This window comes from Callospermophilus lateralis, chromosome 2, assembly GCF_048772815.1.
Source record: "Callospermophilus lateralis isolate mCalLat2 chromosome 2, mCalLat2.hap1, whole genome shotgun sequence".
Taxonomy (NCBI): Eukaryota; Metazoa; Chordata; class Mammalia; order Rodentia; family Sciuridae; genus Callospermophilus; species Callospermophilus lateralis.
In genome coordinates this window covers 108,909,763-108,927,525 of record NC_135306.1, presented here as the reverse complement: position 1 = coordinate 108,927,525, position 17,763 = coordinate 108,909,763, and the positions used below count along the sequence as shown (strand labels likewise).

The window sequence follows — 17,763 nt, the reverse complement described above, 5'->3', positions numbered from 1 at the left end:
GGAGCTAATGGTAGAGCATATGCTTAATATGCCAAGGCCTGAGTCTGATCCCCAACACACAAAAGAAAAGAAAAAGAAAAATTTTTAAAAAATCAGAAAAGCAATGTGGTATAAAGAATCTCTGCTTTATCTAACAAATATGGGAGCCCTTGAGCTCTCCTTTCTACCTTTTAAGGTTTAATATACACACAATAAAGTATAAAAAGTGTATGACTGGGCTGGGGTTGTGGCTCAGAGGTAGAGCGCTCAGGTAACATGTGTGAGGTACTGGTTCCATCCTCAGCACCATATAAAGAAAAATAAAGACATTGTGTCCACCTATAACTATATATATATATATATATATATATATATATATATATATATATATAGTGTATGACTCTTAAGTGTAACAGCTCAATAAGTTTTTTGTTGTTTTTCTCTGGTGCTGGGCATGGAGCCCATGGCCTTGGCATGCTAGACAAACACACATCTTCTTCCACTGAGCTATACTTCCAGCTTCAGTTTTTTTTTTTTTTTTTAACATAGGTTAATACCCCTGTAACTACCACCCAGATCAAGTTAACAGTCCTGACATTTTATTTTGGAAATTTTCAAACCTACAGAAAAGTTGCAAAAATACTCTAAGTAGTCTTCACATTTCAACACATTTAATGTTTTGTCAAGTTTACTGAATCCCTCTATATGTATGTATGTGTGTGTGTATTTGTTGTTGAACCATATCATCCCAAGAAAATATATTGATTAACATGTGGTTCATGTTTAAATGTTTCCAGTTTTTCCAAAGATGCTTTTTTTTTTTTTTTTTTTTGCACCAGGAATTGAACCCAGGGGCACTTATCCACTGAGCCACATTCCCAGCCCTTTTTATTTTTCATTTTGAGAGAGTCTCACTAAGTTGCTTAGGGCCTCTAAATTGCTGAGGCTGGCCTCAAACTGTAATCCTCCAATTCAGCCTCCTGAATCACTGGGATCACAGGTATGCACCACCATATCTAGTTCCCTTTTAGAGCTCTTTTAAAATCCAGAATCTGTGCTTGCTTTGGCAGCACATATACTGAGATTGGAACTATAAAGAGAGCATTGCCCCTGCTCAAGGATGACACGCAAATTTTGAAGCATTCCATATTTTTTTGATAATGTGGTAAACACTTGATTATCTGTATAACATTGACTGATTAACACCATTTTGGCCACCAGTACTTTGGCTAGAGTGGAAGAAGATGGCCTTGGTGTTCCTTGTTGTCTGGAAGATTGTTCCTCTTTGAATTCCTGGGCTTGTCTTCTAGTTTGCATTTGCTTGAAATTTTATTGAAACCCTTTAATTAAAAAAATAAATATTTGGTTTCAAATGGCAATAAATAAATAGATAAATAAAATTACGTCCAGAATCTAGCCAGGCACAGTGGCACACATGTGTAATCCCAGTGTCTTAGGAGGCTGAGGCAGGAGAATCTCAAATTTGAGTTTAGCCTTGGCAATTTAGCAAGAACTTTTCTCAAAATAAGAAATAGAAAGGTCTGGGGATGTAGCTCAGTGGTAAAGCACCCCTTAGTGTAAGGGTAAAATTTCTAAGCTATTTCTAAACTGCAAAGCCTGAGTTAAAGTGTAAAAGACCGGGCATTGTAAAGCTTCTAAGCGGCGAGGCCTGGGTTAAAAAGTAAAAGACCAGGTATTTTTAAATTCCTCTGCTACCCCCAAAACCTGTGATTCCTGTAGCTGTTAAGACAATACCCGAACTGCCCAGTAAGTATTTCCACTGACTCCCTGGTTGTCTAATAACCTGGGACTCTGTGAAGCCTGGCACGTAGGCATTGCAGGACCTAAACCAATCAGTTTAAATGTGTACCCCGCTTAGGAGTGACCAATCACCCCCGCCCAATCTGTTCCCGCCAATGAATGTACTAATCATGTCTCAGAGTTGTTCAATTTTCCCGCACCTCATGCTGATTTGTTCTGATGTATGCAAAGCCCCCGCCCTCCCCAAGAAGTGTACTTAAGCACTGCTCAACCCCTGCCCAGGGCTCTTGGCTGCTCACCCTTCTTGAGTGGGCCGGGAGCCCCAGCGCGTTGGAATGGATCCCCAATAAACCCCCTTCTGCAATTGCATGAGTCAGTCTCTTGGTGGTCTCTTCCTCGGATGTTTCGCCGGACCCTTACATTAGTTCAATTTCTAGTACCAAATTAAAAAAAAAAAAGTAAAGATTACTATCAGTACAAATTAATGAATTTTTAAATTCAATGTATATGCCTATCATTATCTATATTAATGTTCAAATTGTCCCACCTTTGACCATTGGGAGCCCCATGTATGTTTAGCTTTTAAATGTTTTCCATTGTTAAAGTTATATATTATCATTAAAGTATATTTGGAAAAGGCAAAAATAAATTTTTAAAAATTTTATTTCTTTATTGTATAGAATAATGCATTTTGACATATTGTACATAAATGGAGCACAACTTCTCATTCCTCTGGCTGTACAAGACAAAAATAAATCGTAAGTACCAGATGGAGATTACCACTTAATATTGAGTATTGCTATTTTTACCCTTTTTTACCTACACTTGTGTGCATATACATATAGATATATTTGTTTATATATACTGTGTTAGAATATACATATTATATATATATTTGTGTGTGTGTGTGTGTGTGTGTGTGGTGCTGGGGATTGAACCCAGGGCCTTATACATGTGAGGCAAGCACTCCACTGAGTGAACTATATACCCAGCCCCCCATATTCTATAATTTTTCCATTAAGTTGAAATTATCAATTTAAAACTTGTCAGCCTCCCCACTAAGAAAGGGCCATGTATGAGTCAGGTATGATGGCACACAACTGTAATCTGGATGCTAAGGCAGGAGGATCACAGGTTCAAGACCAGCCTGGGAAACTTAGTAAGACTATCTTAAAAAAGAAACCAAGGTGGGCTGGGACTGTGGCTCAGCGGTAGAGCGCTCACTTAACATGGGTGGGACCCAAGTTTGATTCTCAGCACTACATAAAAATAAAGGCATTGTGTTGTGTCCATCTACAAAAAGACTCATATTCTCTCTCTCTCTCTCTCTCTCTCTTTCTCTCTCTCTCTCTCTTTCCTTCAAAAAAAAAAAAAAAAGAAAGAAAGAAAGAAACCTAGGGCTGGTGTTGTAGCTCAGTGGTAGAGCACTTTCCTGGCATGTGTGAAGCACAGGGTTCAATTCTCAGCACCATATATAAATAAATAAAGATCCATTGACAACTAATATATATATATATATATATATATATATATATATAGTCAGATCAGACGAGACAGGCAGCGACCAAAGGAGGGCTGCTGAACATGCTTTATTGGGATATCACTCCCGGGCGGAACTCCATAGACCCACAGAGGGGACAGAGGAAGGGTCTGAGGAGAAACCGCGTGGAAGCTTTTATGGACTGGACTTTTATGGGGCTTACAGCAGGAAGAGAAGGGCTTGGGACAGGAAAAGGTGTTTCTAGGGTCCCTTGTCCCCTTGGAGTTGGTCAGGGGAGTTGGCTGAACTCCAGAATTGGCCAGGGGGTCCTCCTGATTGACAGGCGTTAGTCAGGAGATCTTGCTGATTGACAGGTGTTTCCGCCAGCATCTGATTGATGTTCTTTTCCGGAGCAGGCTGCTTTGTTCTAAGTTGCCACTAAGTTGCCACCACCGACCTAATATATATAGAAAGAAAGAAACCAAAACACAAACTAGAAACTACATACTTTTTGCCATTATACCCAGCTACTGTGTGATATAGAAGAAGTGCTCTGTGGGTTGGGGATGTGACTCAAGAGGTAGCATGCTCACCTGGCATGCATGTGGCCTAGGTTCAATCCTCAACACCACATACAAATAAAAATGTTGTGTCTGCCGAAAACTAAAAAATAAATATTCTAAAAAATAGAACAAGTGCTCTATTAGTTACAGAACAATCATTTACACTATCTCCACACTTCTTTTTTTCTTTCTGTTTTCTTTTTTTGTAGTGCTGGGGATTGAACCCAGTGCCTCATGCTTGCTAGGCAAGTGCTGTACCACCAAGCTATACCCCCAGCCCTAAACACTTTTATGTTTTTATTTTTTCCCCATTATAGCATAAACCCTTTTTTTCTTTTGGCAGTACTGTGTATCAAACTCAAGGCCTTATGCATTTTAGGCAAGGGCTTTAACAATGATCTATACCCTCTTCTGCCAGCACAGATTTTTTTTTTTTTTTTCCTGTTACTGGGGATTGAATCCTGGGGTGCTCTACCAAGCTATTCACTAGCGTGCTTTAGTTTTCATTTTGAGGCAGGATCTCACTGAGTTGCCCAGCTGGCCTTGAATTTATGATCCTACCTCTTCAGCCTCCCAAGTAGCTGGTATTACTGGTGTGTGCTACTGTGTCTGGCCCTAATGTAAACATTTTTTAGAGTTAAGGACTTTGAGCTTAGGGGAGTGAAATACTCAAAGTATTGTTTGCTAAGAGTGTTTGCTATTGAGGAGCAATAGACACAAGGGGCAGAACCTGGGTAGAGCTGTGGTTCCAATGGGAAGTGCTTAGAGTTCCACCTAGAGGGAGAGGAGGGGAGTGCATGGCAGTGGTAGGTCCTGCTTCGCACACTGCTGATGTAATTAGCTGGGAGTAGGGGAAGGGACTGGATTTCACCTCAGCCAGAGCTCAAAAGTGTGAGGGCAGAGACACTACTATGGCCTGAACACATCCCAGATACAGTTTAGCAAGGCTTCGACTCATGCAGCATCAATTTAGGTACAATCCTCAACCCTTTTCAGCTGCTAGTCATGCTGAGTTATTTCTCTGTATTCTTCCTTCAGTTTCCTTAAGTAAAATATGGACTATGTAACATGTCCGGGTATGGCTGTGGGAATTAAATGAGAAAACACTCCAAAGTACATTACAGTCAGGACCTAGTAGGAACCTAAATGTTAATTTGCTGCTGCTGCTTCTTTTCTTTTTCTTCTCCTCCTCCCCCTCCTCTCCCTCCTCCTCCTTTTTTTTTTTTTTTTTTTTTTGATACCAGGGATTGAACCCAGAGGTGCTTAACCACTGAGCCATATCCCAAACCCTTTTTATTTCTTATTTTGAGACAGGGTCTCATTAAGTTGCTTAAGACCTCCCTAGATCGCTAAGGCTAGCTTTGAATTCGAAATCCTCAAGACTTACAAGCTGCTGGGATTACAGGCATGTACCAGCATGCCCAGCTACTAATTTGCTCATTCTTTTTTCCCAAGAACGTTGTGGAAAAGAAAGGATAAGATGCTATCCCAAAGAAATAAGGCCAACTTTACAAAGGTATAATAAAAAGTTAATGTGTGAGCAGGCCTGTAGTCTCCCACTACTCCAGAAGCTGAGGCAAGAGGATCCTCTTGAGCCCAGGTTGAAGACCAGCCTGGGCAATGCAGCAAGACCTCAACAAAAAAAAAAAAAAAAAAGAAAGAAAAAGTGAATGTGACTAAATGCAGTTCATGTCACATGTGAATAAATGCAGTTCATGTCACATGCCTGAAAAAGAAGCTATAATTATGGTACTTTTTTTCCTAATAGAAAAGTTTTAAGGGGCTGGGGTTGTGGCTCAGTGATAGAGCACTCGCCTAGCACATGCCAGGCCCTGAGTTCGATCCTCGGCACTACATAAAAATAAATAAATAAAGGTGTGAGAGACCAACCTGGTGACTGAGTTAATTCCCCTGCTGGGCGATGTGGTTGGTGTTAGGCACCCAAGCTGCTAGACTGCCCCACCCTTCTAGGGTTCTAGTGACTGTGTTTTTGTGTGTGGGGGGGCGTGTCTTGCTACAACCCCATGGGTGGAGCTACACTCACCTGTTCCTTTATAATATAACCCCTTGCCCTGTTTAGGGTAGAATCTTCCATGGAAGTGCCTTGTGTGTGTCCCCTTCTCTTACTGTGCCCTTGGGTGTGGCCTACCCAGGTGTCAGTCAACCTGCTAATAGTGGACATCATGAAGCTAGACTCAGCCCCCTGAAACCTGACCCCTTGCCTCATTTGAATGGCTTCTCCTCAATAAAAGGGGTCAGCATGTGCTCTCACACTCGCTCTCTCTTCCTGAGGACCCTTAAAGTCAGAGGAGCCGTCACAGCGACCCCAAAGAAAAAGGTATTTGTGTCTCTTGTGTGGTTATTTCACACAGCCCAGTCAGCCCAGTTCAACTAGAGTAACCCCTGAGCCTTTTAGTCGCTAGAAAAGAAACCCTGCATAAAGGTATTGTGTCCAACTACAAAAAAAAAAAAAAAAAAAAAAAAAAAAGAAAGAAAAGTTTTAATATTCACCTTCAGTAAAATAATGAGACTGGGAATTATATCGATAATATTTTAAAATATACATGACTTATCTACACTATGCCACATATTGTAAGAATAATCTTCACACTATAATAATCCTAAGTGGTGGCATTTGTAAGAAAAAAGCACAAAAATAGTTTATAGAAGAAAATATCTCAAACAAAAATATCTAAAGCTGTTTCACAATATCAAGTTACCATATGCACTTTATAAACATACACTCATTATCAACTCAAAGCCAATTACTACAAGAAAATACAGTAAAAAAAATTTTTTTCAGGGTAAACATACCAACTTAAATTGTTACCAACTGACTTAAGACAATTTTAGTAAGTCACAATTTGAATCCCACAATATAAAAATGATCCTACAACGACTTTAAATTAATTTCAAATAAAAAGTAAGCAAATTTTCCTTTTTAAAAAAATTATAATATTTTTAGTTATAGATGGACACAATATCTTTATTTTGTTTATTTATTTTTATGTGGTGCTGAGGAACCCAGTGCCTCACATGTGCTAGGCGAGAGCTCTACCTACCACTGAGCCACAACCCCAGCCCTAAAAGTTTTTTTTTAAATAAAAATATTTATAGTTCTAAGGCTTTGTAATTATAACTATGTGATTTGGAGCACAAGTATGAATATAAAGTGAATAAGATACACTAGAAACAGACACATCTGATGTTATTGTTGAACCACTATGCAAAGAAAAGACCACCGACTCCAATTTTAAGCCAAATCAAATCAAGTTTATATTTGTACACAAAGAGAGCTGACCAGCGACTTCCTCAGCCAAAATTTCAGGGCCTGAGGACAGCCCAGCTCTCTGGGAAGAAAAGGTTTATATAGCACAAACAGTTAAAAAGGGGGTGTCTTGGTAACTTACAACTAATAGGGTTCTGGCAAATGTAATACAAGGGGAGATAGCAGATTAATGATCTTCATGGTATGATATTTCAAGGTAGGGAGTAAATTCGGATCCCAACATCAGAATTTATGAGGCGCTGTTGAGATTTCAGAAAGGGTTTTTATCTAGTCAAGGGGAGCCAGGATTTATGAGTCGCCACTAAGGTTTTAGAGAGGGTTGTTATCTGGTTAAGGAGAGACAGGTATGGGTGAGTTCAGAGCACGGGCAGGAATTCCAAACAAGTTTAGAAATCTCAGTAAGTTATAGTAAAACAGAAATTAACTTTTCATGACTTTGTGATGAGGTAGATGGCTCCCAATCTTAAAATGGAATTAGGCTGGGCTCATCAGTTATGATACAGAAGACATTCCAAATCAATGGGGGGAATAAATGAATTAATAAGTGGCATAAATTGTCTAGCTATTTAGAAAAAATCAAGCTGGATAGCCACTGTGCATCCCACACAGAATAAATCCCAGAGAAATTAAAGAATACCATTTAGCTGTGTGTGGTGGTGCACACCTGTAATCTGAGTGACTCAGGAGTCTGAGGCAGGAGAATCACAAGTTCAAAGCCAGCCTCAGCAATTTAGCAAGACTGTAAGCAAACTAGTGAGACCCTGTATCAAAAAAAAAAGGGCTGGAGATGTGGCTCAGTGGTAAGCACCCATGGGTTCAATCCCTGGTACCAAAAAACAAACAAACAACAAAAAAACCCTATTTAAAAAAAATAAGTTCTCCAAATGAATCTCTGGATAAGAAAGAACTTCCCAATTTGAAAAACAACTAACGAGCTCGAGCATGGTGGCACACAACTATGATCCCCACTGTTACTTGCTGAGTCAGGAGGATTGTGAGTTCAAGGCTAACCTAGGCAATTTAGCCCAAACTTGTCTCAAAATAAATAAACAAATAAGGGCTGGGGGTGTAGCTCAGTGGTAGAGCACTCCTGGATGCAGTCCCCTGTACCATATAAAAAACAAAACAAATATACAACAATCACCAAAAACCCTGAAGAAATCACTGGGCACTGGGATGTAGCTCAGTGGAAGAGTGCATGCTTAGAATGCATGATGGTCTGGATTTGATCCCCAGTCCAGGAAAGGAAGAAAAAAAAAACTAAGAAAAGCAAAACAAAAAACTCACCCAAGAAAAGAACATTAGATTTGACCATTAAAAGATAATAGTAATAATGATTGAAGATATTTTTGACTAACTAGCATGGGCTGCTGGCTTCTAGTCCCAGCACAAACCCCCTGTCAGAAGTAGAAGGGAGGCTGGGTTTGTGACTCAGTGGTAGAATGCTCAGCTAGCACATGTGAGGCACTGGTTTCAAGCCTCAGCACCACATAAAAATAACCAGGCGCAGTGGCACTAGCCTGTAATCCCAGCAGCTCAGGAGGCAGAGGCAGGAGGATCACCAGGTCAAAGCCTGCCTCAGCAAAAGCAAGGCACTTAGCAACTCAGTGAGACCCTGTCTCTAAATAAAATACAAAATAGGGCTGGGGATATGGCTTAATGGTGCCCTGAGTCCAATCCCTGGTATCCACTCCAAAAGAATAAAAAGAAAAAAGAAAAAAAAGAAAGGTATTTTTAAAAAGAAAAAGAAGTAGAAGGAGGAGATGGACCTGGACTTGGTGGCAAATATCTGTAGTCCTACATACTTGGAGGTGGTCACAGAGGGAAGCCTGGGCAATTTAGTAAGACCCTGTCTTAAATAAATAAATAAATAATAGGAGCAAAGATGGTGCTCCTGTCATATTAACATCAAAACGTGGAGGCATTCTTGGAAAACAGACGATAGGTTTCTGTTTGTTTGAAGAGGGGTGGAGGGCAGTGGGGGGCAGCCTAGAGTGACAGGGATGAGATAGGGTAGGGTAGGAAAGCAGGTAGGAAAGAGTGTGAAGGTCTGCAGCCCTCTCTCCTATGACCTTGGGCACTCCACTGTTTTCCATTGTTACTATTTAAGGGCAGAAAATAGCAGCCACTGAATGTCAAGAAGTCAGGTGTGTCCTAAGCTTTCAACGAGGTACTGGCTTGCTGGCTGGATCCTAGCATTTTCCCCACTAAGACCTGAGAGGCAAATCTGATAGGCAAAGTAAAGTGGTCCCAGGTGTGAAAGGGATCGCTCCAAGTGGGAGCTGGGATACTTCAGAGGATTTTAATATCAGAAGAATCTCTGCCGTAATTTCATATCCCTAGTCCAAACACAACCCTAATCCATAAGGAAGGCATATGCTAGGACCTGGATTTCAGCCCTTCTATACAGGTCCACCAACCAAGGTAGAGAATATCCAGGGAAATATGAGATCAAAGGGTAAAGTCTAGACATCTTGGGAAATGAATCAATATGAGAGTTAAAAGAAATTGAGAGCTGGGATGTAGCTCAGTAACAAAGCGTGTGCCTTGCATTCGCAAAACCCTGGGTTCAACCCCCAGTTCCAAAAAAGACAAAAATTCGAACTGCTTAGAGTAGACAAGGTAGATTAGTGGGCCAATGCCGCAGTCTCTGGCTGGGCACAAATCACGAGTCTCCACACAGCTTGTAGATTCAAACAGCAATTCTTTATTCCCGAACTCACACCGGCCGTCTACAAACACGTTCTGGGGGAATCCACGTTCTCTGCCCAAATCCACTCTCTGCCCAAATCCACTAATCTTGGGCTTCTGTCTCCCAAAATATACTGTCTGACCCTAAGAACTCAAGAGGAACTCAGCAGCAGGATATGCCCTATTCTAAAGGGGGAACACCCTAATCTCCTATTATGCTAAACCGCCCTTTTCTAAAGGGGGAACACCCTAAACATGGATCCTGCCCTGGTCCTTGAGCAAGGTCACCTTTCAGAAGTCCTTCCACTAGACAGCATGGGAGTAAGCTGGCAAGGAGATTGTCATACCTACTTGGCTGATGGCTCCCAGCAGGCCAAGAATCTAAAATTCAACACATTCATATGCTCAGGTAAAAGATTCGTGAAAATATGAGGAAATTCATCAAGGACACTTTTTTTGTGTGTGTACCAGGAATTGAACCCAGAGATAATTTGCCAATAAGCTACATCCCAGCTGTTTTTAAATTTTATTTTGAGACAGGGTCTCACTAAGTTGCTGGGGCTGGCCTCAAATGTGCTGTCCTCCTGTCTCAACCTCCTAAATCACTGAGATTACAGGCATACACTACCCTGTCTAGCAAGGATAACTTTTTTTTTTTTTTTTTTGTACCAGGGATTGAACTCAGGGGCACTCAACCACTGAGCCACATCCCCAGCCCTATTTTGTATTTTATTTAGATTCAGGGTCTCACTGAGTTGCTTAATGCCTCTCTGTTGCTGAGGATGGCTTTGAAAGTGTGATCCTCCTGCCTCAGCCTCCCTAGCTGCCACCATGGGCCACCATTCCCCCTGGCAACGAGAATACTTTTAAGAAGCAAAATGGTCCTGAGATGGCCAGATTAAGATGGTCTTCCTTGGGGCTGAGGTTGTAGCTCAGTGGCACAGCACTTGCCTCACATGTGGAAGGCACTGGGTTCTATCCTCAACACCACATCAAAAATAAAGTAAAGGTATTTTGTCCATCTACAACTGAAAAAAATTTTTAAAAAGTGATCTTCCTTTACCCTAACTCCCTGCTATTAGCAAAAGTTTTTCTAATAGATAACATCATCCAAAACCTCAAATATTTTGAGTTGTTTACACATGGTGCTTTGCACTCAAAAATAAATAAACCAACATGGATTGAAGAAGACAAGAATTAAGTAAACATCAAGAAAAAGTATGAATTGAAATATACCCAATGAGGGTCCAGAAAATGGAGTTATCATACACAGATTTTAAATGAATTATAACTAGGGTGGGAATGTAATTCAGTGGTAGAATGCTTGCCTAACATGCATAAAGCTCTGGTTTCATCCCCAACACTACAAAAATAAAATAAGAACTGTGATTAATATATCCAAGAAATCAAATGTCCAGCAGACAACTGTAAATTATAAAAGAGACTACCTTTGTCCATTTTCTGTTGCAGATAACATTACTACAAACTGGCTAAGTTATAAAGAAAAGAGATTTATTTTGGCTCATGATTCTAGAGGTCCAAGGTTCATGGACCACATCTAGTGATGGCCTTCTTGCTGGCAGACTCTCAAGACAGTGAGAGACAGGCGTGTGTATATCTTTTGGTCTCTCTCTTTTTTCTAAAGTCACCAGTATTTATCTAATCCCAATCAACTCTAAAGTCCCCACCTAATAGGCCATAATTATAATGACAGTAAAAGTAAATAGGTTACACACATCTATAGTCATTGGATCCTTGACAAAGGTGCCAAAAACATACATTAGAGAAAAGACAGTTTTGTTTTGTTTTGTTTTGTTGGTACTGGGGATTGAACCCAGAAGCACTTTACCACTCAGTTACATCTCCAGCTCTCTTTTACTTTTTGAGACAGGGCCTCACAAAGTTGCTGAAGCTGTTTCAAACTTGTGATCCTCCTGTCTTAGCCTCCTGAGTAGCTGGGATTACAGGTGTATGCTTTTCTCTGTGCCCAGTGAAAAGACAGCCTTTTTAATAACTGGTGCTGGGACAATTGGATGTCCATTTGTAGAAAAATGAAACTAGACCTTTATCTCCCACCTTGCACAAAAACCAACCCAAAATGGATCAAAGACCTAGGAAACTATTCAACTCCTACAAGAAGACATAGTGTCAACACTCCAGTATGTAGGCATAGGCAATGACTTTCTCAATAGAACCCTTAAAGCTTAGGAAGTAATTCCAAGAGCTAATAAATGGGACAGCATTAGATTTAAAAGCTTCTGCATAGCAAAGGGAAAAATTTGGAATGGTGAAGGGAGAACCTAGAGAATGGGAGAAAATCTTTGTTAACTACTCTTCTTTTTTTTTTAAAGAGAGAGTGAGAGAGGAGAGAGAAAGAGAGAGAGAGAGAGAATTTTAATATTTATTTTTTAGTTTTCGGCGGACACAACATCTTTGTTTGTATGTGGTGCTGAGAATCGAACCCGGGCCGCACGCATGCCAGGCGAGCGCACTACCACTTGAGCCACATCCCCAGCTCCTGTTAACTACTCTTCTGACAGATGATTAATAACTAGAATATATAAAGAGCTCAAAAAACTTTACATCAGGTGGGGCTGCAGGCCCGAGAGCTGCCCCGGCTGCTACCAACATGGAGACTTTCTACCGGGTCCCGTTCTTAGTGCTCGAATGTCCCAACCTGAAGCTGAAGAAGCCGCCCTGGGTGCATATGCCGTCGGCCATGACGGTGTATGCTCTGGTGGTGGTGTCTTATTTCCTCATCACCGGAGGAATAATTTATGATGTTATTGTTGAACCTCCGAGTGTTGGCTCTATGACTGATGAACATGGGCATCAGAGGCCAGTAGCTTTCTTGGCCAACAGAGTAAATGAACAATATATCATGGAAGGATTTGCATCCAGCTTCCTGTTTACAATGGGGGGTTTAGGTTTCATAATCCTGGATCGATCCAATGCACCAAATATTCCAAAACTCAATAGATTTCTTCTTCTATTCATTGAATTCGTCTATGTCCTACTGAGCTTTTTCATGGCTAGAGTATTCATGAGAATGAAACTGCCGGGTTATCTGATGGGTTAGAGTGCCTTTTGAGAAGAAATCAGTGGATTCTGGATTTGCTCCTGTTGATGAAGTTTTAAAGGCTGTACCAGTCCTCCACTATGAAATGTGGAAAAGAATAAAAAGCAGCAGTAAAAGAAGTATCAAGTGAAAACATAGGAAGTATATGAAAGCTTGGACTAGAATTTCTTGGTATCAGAGACAAGTTTATCACAGTATTTTTTTCCTGCTGACCTGTTGTACCAACAATGTTAAGTGTCATTTTCTTAGTTTTTCATTTCATATATATACTGTTCTTCTAAAATTATAATATTGAATAAAATGATTATTTTTTACAATCCCCTTTAAAAAACAACAACAAAAAAAAAAAACTTTACATCAAAAAGTCAAATAACACTTGGGCTGGGGATGTGGCTCAAGCGGTAATGCGCTCGCCTGGCATGCGCGGGGCACTGGGTTCAATCCTCAGCACCACAGTAAAAAAATAAAATAAAATAAAGATATTGTATCCACTGAAAAATGAAAAATAAATATTAAAAAATTATCTCTCTTTCTCTCTCTCTTTAAAAAAAAATCAAATAACCCAAGTAACAAATGGGCAAATGAATTAAACAGACACTTCTCAAAAGAAGAAATACATATAACCAACAAATATGTGGAAAAATGTTCAATATCATTTAGCAATTATGGAAATGCAAATCAAAACTATACTGAGATTTCATCTGACACCACTCAGAATGGCAGCCATCAAGAATACACATAAGGGCTGGGGATGTGGCTCAAGCGGTTGCGCACTCGCCTGGCATGCGTGTGGCCCGGGTTCGATCCTCAGCACCACATACAAACAAAGATGTTGTGTCCGTCGAAAACTAAAAAATAAATATTAAAAAAAATTTTTTTCTCTCTTCTCAGTCTCTCTTAAAAAATAATTAAAAAAAAAGAATACACATAATCGGGGCTGGGGTTGTAGTTCAGCGGCAAAGCGCTTGCCTAGCATGTGTGAGGCACTGGGTTCGATCCTTAGCACCACATAAAAGTAAATAAAGGCATGCTGTCCATCTCTAGCTACAAAAAAAAAAAAAAAAAAAAAAAAAAAGAATTCATATAATAAATGCTGGAGAGGATGTAGAGGAAAAGGAACACTTTCACACTGTTGTTGGGATTGTAAATTTGTTCCACCACTGTGGAAATCTATATGGAAGTTTCCCAAAAGGCTAGGCATGGAACCACATTAGGATCCAGCTATACCACTCCTCAGTATTTATTCTGGAGAATTAAGGTCATCTAACTACAGTGATACATGCATACCCATGTTTATAGCAGCACAATTCACAATAACTAAACTATATCAGCCTAGGTATCCATCAACAGATGAATGGATAAAGAAAAAGTGGTGTATATACACAATGGAGTTTTATTCAGTCCTACAGAAAAAATAAAATTATGGCATTTGCAGGAAAATGGATAGAACTAGAGACCATTAAGTAAGTCAAACTCAGAAGGTGAAGGGTTGTATGTTTTCTTTCATATGCAGAAGCTAGAGAGGAAAAAGGAAAAGTTGTGTGGTGGCAAACAACTGTAATCCCAGTGGCTCAGGAAACTGAGACAGGAAGATCATGAGTTCAAAGTCAGCCTCAGCAAAAAGCGAAGCACTAAACAACTCAGTGTAGACTCTGTCTCTAAATAAAATACAAAAAATAGGGCTGGGGATGTGGCTCAGTAGTCGAGTGCCCCTGAGTTCAATCTCTGGTACCAAAATAAATAAATAAATGAATAAAATAAAAAAAGTAAATGGATTAAATACACTTATGAAAAAGAGAACAGGGGCTGGGGTTGTGGCTCAGGGGTGGAGTGCTTGCCTAGCATGTGTGAGGCACTGGGTTCAATCCTCAGCACTATTTTTTTTAAAAAAAGATGAATAAATAAAATAAAGGTATTAAAAAATAAAAATAAATTTTAAAAAGAAAACAATTTCTCAGAATGGTTAACAAAGGGGAAATGCTGCTGTCTCTTAATGGCTGCTAAAACTATGAATTCAGAGAAAGACAATTTTTTTCTAACAGAGTTGGTGTAGTGTATTTTTTTCCAATATATTTTTTTAGTTGTTGATGAACCTTTATCTTATTTACTTATTTATATGTGGCGCTGAGTGTCGAACCCAGTGCCTCCCACATGTGAATCAGCCCTGGTGTAGTGTATTCTTGTATATTAAAAATACTCATGTAGGGCTGGTGTTGTGGCTCAGTGGTAAAGTGCTCACCTGGCATGTGCAAGGCCCTAGGTTCGATCCTCAGCACCACATAAAAAACAAATAAAATAAAGGTATTTTGTCCAACTACAACTAAAAATAAATATTAAAAAAATACTCATGTAGCTTTGGGATTTTGAATTGGTGAATATTCATGATGTGTAGAAAGGCACAATACACACTCTGATCTCAACCACTCAAAATGAGATGTTGTGCATGTACATACAGGACCTGGAGGGACACACCCAACTAAGCTGCTTGTGACTGATGACTTTGTTCTTTGCTTGTGTTTTTCTGTTTCCTATAATGCACATATTGGAATTGGGTAGCTGGGAGATAAGAGAAAGAATGTAGGAAAGAGATTTTTCCCTGCACATCCTTAATAAGTATCTTTCAAATTTTTTTTAAAGAATTTAACCTTCATTTTATTTGTTTGTTGTTGTTTGTTTTTATGTGGTGCTGAGGATTGAACCCTGGGCCTCACCTGTTCTAGGCAAGCATTCTACCACTGAGTCACAACCCGAACCCGTATCTTTCAAATTTAGAATGCATTATCTGTTCAAAAGAAATACAGTACAATCATACCATGAAATAATGTATGGATCAAAGAAGAAATCATGAGTAGTGTGTTAAGAACGGTGCGCTGTAGTCACAGGATACTTGGAGGGAAAATTACAGGTTTACATATTTACATTAGAAAAATGTCTAAAAATTAATTAGATAAGTGTCCAACTTGAGAATTTTTTAAAAACATGATAAATCTAAAGAAAGATTCAATCAAAGATAAGAGCAGAAGTTAGCGAAATAGAAAATAGGAGCCCAGTGACTGTAATCCCAGTGATTTGAGAGGTTGAGGCGGACAGCAAGTTGAGGCCCAGTGTGGGAAACTTAGATCCTGTCTCCAAAAAAAAAAGCTAGGATGTAGGTCAATGGTAGAGTACCACCCTAGATTCAATCCCAGTACTGGAAAAGAAAGCGAGGGCTGGGGATGTGGCTTAAGCTGTAGCGTGCTCGCCTGGCATGCTTGTGGCCCAGGTTCGATCCTCAGCACCACAAACAAAGATGTTGTGTCCGCCGAAAACTAAAAAATAAATATTAAAAATTCTCTCTCTCTCTTTAAAAAAAAAAAAAAGAAAAGAAAACCCTGTAATATAGTGTATTAATAGTAGACTCTGAGGGGCTGGGGGTCCTGTAGCTCAGTGGCAGAGTGCTTGCCTAGCATGGGTGAGGCACTGGGTTTGATCCCTGGCAACACATAAAAATAAACAAATAAAATAAAAGTATTGTGTCCATCTACAACTAAAAAAATTTTTTAAATTGCAGACGGAAGAATTTAAAAAGATATTCTGAAAATACTGACCAAGAAAAAAAAAAAAGGTGTGTGTGTATGGTGGGGGGAATCTCTACTCTGCCCTGCAAAATTGCATTTATTAGTTTCTCCATTTATAGTACAACTAAAGAGAGCATAAAAATCAGATATGATTCAAGTACCTTATATTTGAACATTTTAATTGTTTTAAAAAGATAAGTGACAGCGGAATGCATTACAATTCTTATTACACAATTCTTATTACAGCACAGTTTTTCATATCTCTGGTCATATATAAAGTATGTTGACACCAATTCGTGTCTTCATACATGTACTTTGGATAATGATGTCCAACACATTCCACCATCCTTGCTATTTGACCATTTTCAAGTGTGTAATTAAGTGGTTTTTAGTATGTTCATAAGGCTGTACGGTCATCATCACTAATTAGTGAACATTTTCATAACTAGAAAAGAAACTTAGTACTCTCTATACTCTCCTTCTCCTAGCTCTTGACAATCACTAATATACTTTCCATATCTATGGATTTGCCTATTCTAGACTTTTTTTTTTTGAGAGAGAATTTTAATATTTATTTTTCAGTTTTCGGCAGACACAACATCTTTGTTTGTATGTGGTGCTGAGGATCGAACCCGGGCCGCACGCATGCCAGGCGAGCACGCTACCGCTTGAGCCACATCCCCAGCCCCATTTTCTAGACATTTTGTATAAATAGAATAATATGATCAGTATGTGACCTTCTGTGCTTGGCTTCTGTCATTTAGTATAATGTTTTCAAGGCTCATCCATGTTGTATCATGTATAATAATTTTGTTCCTTTTATGGCTAAATATTGTGTGCATATACTACATTTTGTTTGTTAAATATTCATGGACACTAGGGTTTACCTTTTGACTATTGTGAATAATGCTGCTACCAATATTTGCATACAAGGATCTCTGGTGAGTCCTGTTTTCAGTTTTTTGGGGGTATATATCTGAAGTGGAATTCCAGGGTCCCATAATTCTGTAACTTTTTGAGGAACAAAACACTTTTCCACAGTGTTTGTCCATTTTACATTTCCTCCACCAGTACGCAAGGACTTTAATATCTCTACAATCTCACCAGCTTTCCATGCACAACCTGCCCCCGGGAACATTCCACACCAGTTAGTACATTTGTTAGTCAATGAACCTACCTGGCAATCATTACTGCCTAGTTGGCAATTTACATTAGCATTTAGTCTTCATGGTGGACATACTATATGACAAATATAAAATGATATTCCTCACTGTTACAGTATCATACAGAGTAACAAAAAGTGTAGGTTCATGTTGGAGCTAATGCAGCACTTGGTTGAGGGGGGAGGCCAAGTATGTGGGGGC

General features: G+C 39.5%; 2 pseudogenes; both read left to right on the top strand.

The window, feature by feature from the left end:
- The first annotated feature begins 1,033 nt into the window (after positions 1–1,033).
- LOC143393179 (U6 spliceosomal RNA) lies at positions 1,034–1,133 on the top strand (annotated as a pseudogene).
- Positions 1,134–12,392: 11,259 nt separating this feature from the next.
- Positions 12,393–13,152, top strand: LOC143391126 (oligosaccharyltransferase complex subunit OSTC pseudogene; annotated as a pseudogene).
- Positions 13,153–17,763: the final 4,611 nt, after the last annotated feature.